The sequence below is a fragment of the Octodon degus genome, unplaced genomic scaffold (genome assembly GCF_000260255.1).
Source record: "Octodon degus isolate 3935 unplaced genomic scaffold, OctDeg1.0 scaffold00074, whole genome shotgun sequence".
Lineage (NCBI taxonomy): Eukaryota > Metazoa > Chordata > Mammalia > Rodentia > Octodontidae > Octodon > Octodon degus.
This window is the reverse complement of record NW_004524650.1, coordinates 6,887,020-6,896,946: the sequence shown is the minus strand read 5'-3', so window position 1 is coordinate 6,896,946 and position 9,927 is coordinate 6,887,020. Positions and strand designations below refer to the sequence as shown.

The 9,927-nt window shown below is 38.3% G+C and overlaps 1 pseudogene; it reads left to right on the top strand.

Moving 5' to 3' along the window:
* Positions 1–9,250, top strand: part of LOC101581821 — a 24,504-nt pseudogene extending 15,254 nt beyond the window's left edge.
* The last annotated feature ends 677 nt before the right edge of the window (positions 9,251–9,927 follow it).

The following is a 9,927-nucleotide window of genomic DNA, read 5'->3' as shown; positions in this document are numbered from 1 at the left end:
TTAAAAATTATTATTATTATTATTAATTTTCGTTTACATATTTGGTACAGGGTCTCAAACTCATAGTGATCCTCCTGTTTTCAGTTTCCCCAGTGCTGGGATTACAGGCATGTGCCACCACCCTTGGACTTGTTTGGCAGCTCAGCATGCCTCAGGGGCAGGATCTGTGTGGCATGCTACAAATGGGATTGAACACTAGCCCCTGCACCTGCCAAAGCAGGTGTTTAGTCCACCTACCTATCTTGCAAGCCCTTCTAATGTCTCAACTATTGTAAGTGTCCTACTAAGCTCTTTCAAAACTTGGCTTCATTATTTGTTTCTTTTCGCACTTTAAAACATTTTTTACAGTTTCAAAACCAATTAATAGGACAGTTTCACTAATTAATACATTGCATATTGTTATCTTCCTAGTGGTTATTCATAGTACAAGATGCAGACATGGTATTCTGCCCAAATATTATTAGTACAAATCTTTCTTCTCATTCAATTAATAGAAAGTAGTTGTATATCTATCCTAACTTTTGTATATACAAATACAAAAATGTCCTTCCTATGTATCCACTTTTTTGTTTAGTTTTCTTAGAAATGGGTATTCCATTGCCATTAAAATATTGTAGGTGCATGAATTCAGCAAAGTAATCCAATATAGTCCAGTATTCCATAATAGTAGTGGGTTATTCATAGGACTGGCAATGACAGAAGTTATTGACTTGAGCCTTTTGCAACTCAGCATATTAATGTGGCTTTTTTATACCTCGTTTTATACTTTTGTACTGGATTGCTAAGATCAAGCTGAAGCAAGACATATATGACAAGAAACGTAACTTTTGTACCTGATAAATACTGTCAAGTGCCTTCAGGATTTATCCTGTATCCCTGTACTGCAGTTTGCACATCCTTTTTGAATGTCAGCCATGTGGATGAGTCATGACCATTGCTTGACCAATTTGCTATCTGTGGAAGCCTGAGAGAATGTTTACTCTCCATGTAATTCTCCTTTGACACACTGTAGATCATCACTTTCCTCTGTGGCTCCATAATCTCCTTGATCAGAAAATTTGGGACACAACTGAGTTACATGATGTTACAGTATAGGTTCTCTTATGTCCTGGGTCTTCACTGACTTTCAAAGGCTAGGGCCAAAATGTAGGCTGCTCTTGCAGCCCCTCTTTTTCTCTAATTTTTGGTCTGCAAACTTAGGTTGTTTACCCTCCAGAAGAGAAGTTTATTATTACCCTACAACATATGTAGTTGGGTTTAACCTCACTATCTGTCTGAATACCAAACATCTTAGGCATAACATTGAACAAGTATTTTGAATCTAGTATAAATATGTTAAACTTTAAGTCTCTACAGTATATGGGAAAAAAATTTAAAAAATATGAATAACAGACCAAGCCCAGGCCTGACAAGTGTGTATGAGAGCTTCCAGCTTCCCTGTGCCAGTGGAATCCCTCCAGACCAAAACTCAGGCACCCACTTGAGTGAGACCCTCTACCTCATCCTTGGGACCCCTGCAATCCTCCGGAGCCTCCACCTCCAAGCCTGCCTAGTGAGTGAGAACTTCTGTGACACTCTCTGGACCCCAAGATGCAGCCCAGTCCAGGCCCAGTGAGTGTGTGGGAGAGTTTTTTGTTGTTGTTGTTGTTTTTTTTTTCCAATGTCTTCTTTAGAAGCAGTTACAAATTCTTTTACTGCAGTGTTTTTGTTTTTTTTTTTGTTTTGTTTTGTTTTTCAGATTGGGTTTCCTCCCTATGTTTCTGTAGTTGAATCTTTACTTCAGATGCTATGAGTTCTGAGAATTCTTTTCTTATTTCAGAAAATTCCACTCTGAGTTCCTCTATAACTTTCTGCTGTTGCTTATTTACTATCGACAATATTAATTTGTACATTTGAGCTGAGCCAGTAGAAAAGAATTATGCTCTGATTTCCTCTATGACTTTCTGCTGTTGCTTTTTTACTATTGACACTATTAATTCATACATTTGAGCTGAGGTAGTGTCCTCTGCACTTCTTCTGGGTGGGCATTGGGTTTCCTCCATATATTTCTGCATTTGATTCTTTACTGCAGATGTTATTACTTCAGAGATTTCTTTTTTCATTTCCAATCTGAGTTCCTCTATACCTTTCTGCAGCTGTTTCTTTATTTCAGAAGCTGTTGATTCATTGCTTTCAGCTGTGCTATTCCCAATTTGTTCTGTGTTAGTGTCCTCTGCACTTGTTGTGGGTGGGCTTGGGGTCCGAGATTACATTTTATTCCTTCTCATTGTCATTTTGTGTAGCACTGTCTTCTGACCTTTGTTTTAGAGCTTTATTGCAGTTATAGCCTTAGCACCTACTGAAACTCAGGTGCAGATCTACAAAGTTTGGATTTATCCAGCTGTGCCTGGCTTGGGTCTTGCTGCTGTGCTCAGCTCCTTCCTGCTGCTGCCCTTGGGAGTGAACCTGTTGTGCCCCTCTAGCAAGATGTTCTGCTCCTGGACTAGCTGGGTGGTTTTGTCCCCTACACTCTTTGCAGGGATTGCAGCTACAGTTTCACCCCAGGCCTGTATGCCAGGCTTGAGCTGAGTCTTGAGGGGCCAAGGTGGTGTAGGGGGGAAAGGCAGCTCTCCCACACACTCACCAGGCCTGGGCTAGGACTGGATCTGGGGGTTCTTGGAATGCGACAGAAATTCCTACTCAGAGGGCGGGTTGCGGGGGTACTATGGAGTGGTGAGGGGCATCCCAAGGAGGTGAAATAGGTAGGTCCCACCAGCGCAGGGTAGCCAGAAGCTCTCCCTGAGTTTATCATTCTTTATAGCTGAGTAACACTGCATTGTACATCTTTTTCATCCATTCCTCAGCTGACAGACATTTTGGTTGTTTCCAAGATTTGGTTATCACAAATTGTGCTGCTATAAACATAGGCGCACATATATCACTATGATATGAGGTTTTGGTGGAGGAGGGTTCCTTTTTTCCCACAGCCTCTGCAACATTTGTTGTTATTTGATTTGTTTATCATAGCCATTCTTTCTGAGGTGAGATGTTATGTCAGTGTTGCTTTAATTTGCATTTCACAGATGGCTAGTGATTTGGAGCATTTTTTCATACATTTATTCACTTCTGTAATCTTGTCCTCTGAGAAGTGTGTGTTCAGCTCATATCCTCATGTTTGAATTGAGTCTTTAAATTTAGGAGCACTAATGTTTTTTAATTATTTAGAAATTCTAGAGAACAGACCTTTGAGTGCTTGTTAGTGAAGAATTTTTTGAAATTTGTGAGTTGTCTTTTCACTTTGTGGTAATTTCTTTTGAAGCGGCAAAACTTCTCAATAAGAGGAGGTCCTAGTTGTTAATTCTTTAAAGTATTGCACATGCAATTTGATTTTTGTTCATGAACTCTTTGCCTACCCCTATGTCTTCCAGAGTTCCTCCTGCTTTCTATTCCAAGAGATTTAGTGTTTCTGTTTTAATGTTTAAATCTTTAATACACTTGGACTTTTGTTTAGTGCATGGTGATAGACGTGGGTCAAGTTTAGTTTTCGGCATGTAAAGAGCCATTTTTTCCAGCACCATTTGTTAAAGAGGCTACCTTTTTTTCAGTAAGTGTGTTTGGTCCCTTTGTCAAAGATCAGGTGGCTGAGTGCATTTGTAGTGGTCTCTGTATCTTCTAATGTATTCCATTGATCCTCAGATCTATTTTGTTGCCAGTACCATGCTGATTTCACCACAATAGCTTTATAATATAATTTCAAGTCAGAAATTGTAATGCGTCCTCCTTGTCTTTGTTGGCCAGGATTATCTTTGGTATTCTAGGTCTTTTCTGGTTCCAAACAAATTTTAGGAATGATTTCTCTAGCTCTGTGAGGTATGTTGGTGGTAGTTTGATAAGGATTGCATTAAAACTGTGCAGCAATTTTGGAAGTATGTCCATCTTCATGATGTTGGTACTTCCTATCCAGGAGCAGGGAATATCCTTCCATTTTCTGATATCCTGTATGATCTCTTTTCTCACTGTACTGTAATTTTCCTTGAAAAGCTTTTGTGTTCTTTAGTTAGATGAATTCCAAGGTACTTTATTTTCTACAGTGCTATTGTAAAAGTTATTGTTTCTCTAATTTCCCTGTTGGTGTGTTTGTTATCTGTGTAGAAGAATACTATTGACTTTTTGGTATTGACTTTGTATCCTGCTATGCTACTGAATTTCTGTATTAATTCGACTAGCTTCTTGTTGGGGTTTCTTTGGTCTTCCAAGTAAAGTATCATGTCATCTGCAAATAATGATCATTTCACTTCTTCTTCACCTACTCTTACTTATTTTATTTCTCTCTCTTATCTAATGGCTCTAGCTAATGATTCCAGATCTACATTGCATAGGAGAGGTTATGGAGGATATCTTTGCCTTGTACTAGATCTAAGAGTAATAGATATTAGTTTTTCCCCTTTTTTTAATTATGTTAGCCATTGAGTTGTCACAGATGGATTTTATTAGATTGAATTAGAAGCCTTTTTTCCAATTTTCTGTAGGACTTTGAACATGAATGAGTGTTGGACTTTGCCAAAAGTCTTTTCTAAATTAGTTGAGATGATCATGTCATTTTTAGCTCTATCGATATAGTGTATTACATTTATAGATTTGCTTATATTGAACCATCATGCATCCGTGGCATGAATCCTACCTGGTCATGGTGTATAATCTTCCTGATGATTTGATGTATTTTATTTACTTGGATTTCATTAAGGATTTTTGCATTGATGTGCAAGAGGGAGATTGGCCTGTAGTTCTCTTTTTTATTCACATCTTTCTCTCGTTTTTTGCAATCAGTATAATACTTGCTTCCAGGAATGATTTTGGGAGGACTGCTCCCTTTTCAATTTCATTGAAGAGTTTGAGGAGCATTGGGATTATATCTTAGGCAAGTTTCTTATAGAGTTCAGCTGTGAATACATCAGGGCCTGGAATTTTCTTTGTTGTTAGGATTTTTATTATATTTTGTGTTTCATTCACTTTTATTGGGTTACTGAGAATTGTTATATCTTCTTTATTCAATTTTGGTAATTTGTACCTTTCTAGAAATCTGTCCATTTCATCTGTGCCTTCTATTCTGTGAGAGCAAAGGTTCTCAATGTAGCCATTGATAAACTTCTGAATCTCCACTGGGTCTGTGGGAGTTACAAACTTTTAGATAGTTATTGCTTGTATTTGAATATTTTCTTTCCTGTTTTTGATGAGGTTACCTATGGGCTTATCGATTTTATTTAATCTTTAAAAAAACTAGCTTTTAGATTTGCTAATTCTTTGAAATATTTTCTTTGTCTCAATTGAATTAGTTACTGCTCTTATCTTTATGATTTCATCTCCTCTTTGAGCTCTGGGTCTGGTTTGCTCTTCATTTTCTAGGTATTGGAGGTACAGCATTAGGGTGTTTATTTGTTTCCATTCTGTTCTCCTAATGTGTGAGTTCATATTTATGAATTTCCCTCTTAAAACTGCTTTCATCGCATCCCATAAGTTCTGATAAGTTGTGGTTGAATTTGTATTGAATGTTAGTTATTGTTGAATTTCTTGTTTAATTTCATCTGTGACCCATTCATTGCTGAGTAGGGTGTTGTTTAATTTCCATTTTATGGGGTTTCTCTGGTTTGTTGGCTCATCTATTTCGAGTGTCATTGCACTGTGGTAAGATAATATGTATGGGTTAATTTCTGCTTTCTTCCATATATTTAAGCATGACCTATGGGCTAGTATGTGGTCTATTTTAGAAAATGACCCATATGGTATTGAAAAAAATGTGTATTCAGCTGTGTTTGAGTGGAACACTCTGTGTATGTCCACTAAGTCCATTTGTTCCAAGCTCTGGTTCAGTTCTACCACTTCTTTGCTAATTTGTTTGTCTGCTTGATGTATATTTTTGGGATAAGGGAGTGCTAAGTTCTCCTGCTAAGATTTTGGTCTTGGATATTAGATTTCTCATGTCCATTAAGATTTGTCTTATATAGTTGCATGCTCCATGCTTGGTGTATACATATTTATGAGTATTACATCTTCCTCTTGAATTTTTCCCCTAAACGGTATATTGTAGCCTTCTTTATTTTGTTTGATTATTCTTATTTTGAAGTTGAGACTGTCTGGGAACAGGATTGATACCCCTGCTGTTTTCTGAGGTGCTGGAGAATGTAGTATTGTTTCCATCCTTTGAATTTAAGCCTGTGAATGTCTTTTTGAGTTAAGTGTGTTTCTTGTATACAGTATACTGTTAGATTGTGTTTTCTAATGCACTGTGCCTGTGTATTTCTCTTAATTGGTGAATCGAGTCCATTTACATTGATGGTACAATTGAAATATATTGATTTACAATTGACATGTTATTTACCTGCTGTTGTTTATTCCTTTTTGTCCTGTGTTTAATTGTTGCCCTATTTAGTGTGTTCCTTGTGCTCTCATTTCTGGAGTTTTCATCATTTTGGTCCATCTCTAGAACATCTTTTAGTAGTCTGTGTAGGGCTTTGTCATTATGAAATTCTTTAGTTGTTCTTTGTCATGGAAGTATTTCACTTCTCCATCAAACTTGAAAGAGAGTTTTGTAGGGTATAGTAGTCTGGGCTGGAATTTGTTTTCATAGAGGACTTGAAGTACTCTGGTCAATGCTCTTCTGGCCCTCATGGTTTGTAAACAGATGTTGGCTATTATTGTAATGAGTTTTCTTTTAAATGTGATCTCTTTCTTTTCTCTAGCATCTTTCAGTATATTGTTCTTGTGCTAAATTTCTGGCATCTTGACTATTATATGTGTCAGTGTGTTTTTATTTGGGTTGAAGTTATTTTGAGTTCTGTGTGCTTTGGTTACCTGAATGTAAGACTGCTTCCTTATATTCAGGAAGCTTTCTGATATTACTTTTGCCCATATTCTTTTTGTATCATTTGTATTGACTCCATCTTTCTCATTGATGCTTAGTAGTCTCCAGCTGCTCATTTTTGCATCATCTTGTAGGTGATAAATTATTTTTTCCTGCATCCTAATTGTTTTTAAGAGATCTTTTCTTACCCTTCACTAACTGCGATGGTGTCTTCAAGATAGGAAACTCTATCTTCACTTCCACTCAAACGGTTTTGCAATCTTGTGATTGAAATTTTAAGTTCCTCCATTCTCTTTGAGTGTGCTTCATGTGATCTATTTCTTTCCTGTATTGTTTATTCAAGGAATCCATTGCTTTTCTAATCTCTATTTTTTATCAGTGAATTCTTGAGAAGCATTATTTATTCTTTTACTTCAGAGATTATTTCTGATCTGATTTCCTCTATATGTTTCTACATTTGATATTTTACTTCAGATGCTATTAAGAGATTTTTTTATTTCATAGAATAATTCTGATCTGAGTTCCTCTTTACCTTTCAGGTATTGTTTCTTTTCTTCTGTTGTTAGTAATTCAGAGATTTCTTTTTTTTATTTCAGAGATTAATTCTGATCTGAGTTCCTCTGTACATTTTTGCTTTTGTTCCTTTACTTCTGACGTTATTAACTCATTCTTCTCAGCTGAGCTAGTGTTCTCTGCACTTGTTTTGGGTGGGTTTGAGGCCTGAGATTGCATTTTACTCTTTCTCTTTGTCATTTCATATAACACTGATATCTAAACTTTGTTGTAGATCTTTGGTGCAGTTATTACCTTAGCACATACTGAAACTCAGTTGCAAATCTATTAAGTTTAAGTTTATCCAGTTGTGCCTGGCTTGGGCCTAGCTGTTGTTCTCAGCTCCTTCCTGCTGCAGTCCTTGGAATTGAACTTGTTGTGCCCCTCCGCAGAACAGTGAACCTGCTATACCCCTTTGTTGTGTCCCTGGTCCAGGGATGTGTAGGGGAGGGCAGAAGCTCCCCGACAAACTAGCAGGGCCTAGGGTTGGGCCTGGTCTGGGGTGTCCTGAGAGCAAGTTAGAATTTCTCATTCACTTGGTGGGCTTTGGAGATGGGCTCTGGAGGAGTAGAGGGGTCCTGAGGGCAAATCAGAGGCATTGGGTCTCATGCAGTGTGGCTGTGTTTGGTCCAGATGTCCTGCGGGTGCACAGGAGCTGGAAGCTAAGCATCCACTCACCAGGCCTGGATTTGGGCTGGATCTCCAGACATCAGATTGCCTTGATTCCTAAAAAAGCTGGAGCTTAGATGGCTCTTCTCTGTTAAGAACTCACTCTTGGAAACACAAATCATGGAGCAGAAACAATCAGGTCTACTTCAAAAACTGAATGTTTATAACATGTTAACACCTCAGATCCCTTAGAAATGAACGGGAGAGAAAACAGCCTTCTCCAGTTGCTCTGCATAAGGAGCTAGAAAGTCACAATCTTCATGAATGTTTTTTCTTAGGAGACTGAATGAGCTGCTACACCTGGCAGACTTGGGGTTGTTTTATTATTTCAGTTACCAAAGTGACATTTTAGCCAGAGTACTGTGTTTTGCTGTATGAGGGAACAAGCATTGCAGTGCTAAGCTTAGCAAAGTACCTGGAGATTAGCTGGCTTTCCTCTGCTAAGAACTCACTTTTAGAAACACAGATTATGGTGCAGAAAGAATCAACTCTACTTAATAGGCGGATGATTGGACGGTGTTACCACTTCGGTTCCCATCAGAAAGAATGGGAGAGAAAACAGCCTTCCCCAGTAACTGCACAACAAGCCTGAAAGTCACAAAATTCAGCAATGTTTTTTCCTTAGGAGACGGAATGAGTTGCCTCTCTTGGAATAGTGAGGCTTTGTGAATTACTTTGGTTACTAAAGTGAAGTTTCAGACAGACTTCTGTATTTCCCTGTATGCAGGAACGGGCATTGGAGTTCTCTGCTTCCCAAAGAAGCTGGAGCTTAGCTGGCCTTTCTCCGTGAAAAACTCACTAATAGAACCACAAATCATGGGGGAAAAACAATCACCTCTGCTTGGAAAACTGGATGATTAGAACGATTTATAACCTCAGTCCCAATAGTTATGAATGGGAGAGAAAACAGCCTTTTCTGGTTCCTCTGCAGAATGAATTTGAATGACATGAACTTCCCGCATGGTTTTCTTAGGAAACTGAATGAGCTGCCACTCTTGGCATAGTGTAGCTATGTGAATTATTTTGTTTACCAAAGCGATGCTTTATCTAATTTTCTGTGTTTTGCTGTATGCGGGAACAGGCATTGGTGGGCCCTTCTTCCTGAAGAACCTGGAGCTTAGCTGGCAGCTCTCCATGAACAACTCACTAATAGAAACAAATAATGGAGCAGAAACAATCAGCTTTACTTAGGGAGCTGGAGGCTGCAAATGTGTTACCACGTTGGTAGGTATAAGAATGAATGTAAGACAGAGAAATCAGCCTTCTCCGGTTGCTATGTCCAAGGAACACGAAACTCACAAACTTCACAGATGCTTTATCTTTGTAGACTGAATGAGTCACCAAATTTGGCAGAATGGGGCTTTGTGATTTACTTCAGTAACCAAAGTGATGTTTCAGACAGAGTTCTGTTTCACTTTATGCTGAAACAGGCATTGGAGTGCCCTGCTTCCCATAGAAGCTGGAGCTTAGTTGGCTATTTTTCATAAAGAACTCACTGATAGAAACACAAATCATGGAGCAGAAACAATCAGATCTACATAGAAAGCTGAATTATTCGAACGTGTTACCCTTCGGTTCCCACAGATAGGAATGGAGAGGAAAGAGCATTCTCCAGTTCCTCTGCACAATGATCAGAAAAGTGCCAAACATCAGGGATGCTTTTTCTTAGGAGACTGAATGAGTTGCCACTCTTCGCATAGTGGGGCTATTTGAGTTACTTCGATTACCAAAGCAATATTTTATCTGGAATTGAGTGTTTCATTCTATGCAGCAACTGGTACTGGAGAACCCTGCTTTCCAAAGAAGCTTGAGCTTAGCTGGCTCTTCTCCCTTAAGAATTCACTCTTAGAAACACAAATCATGAACCA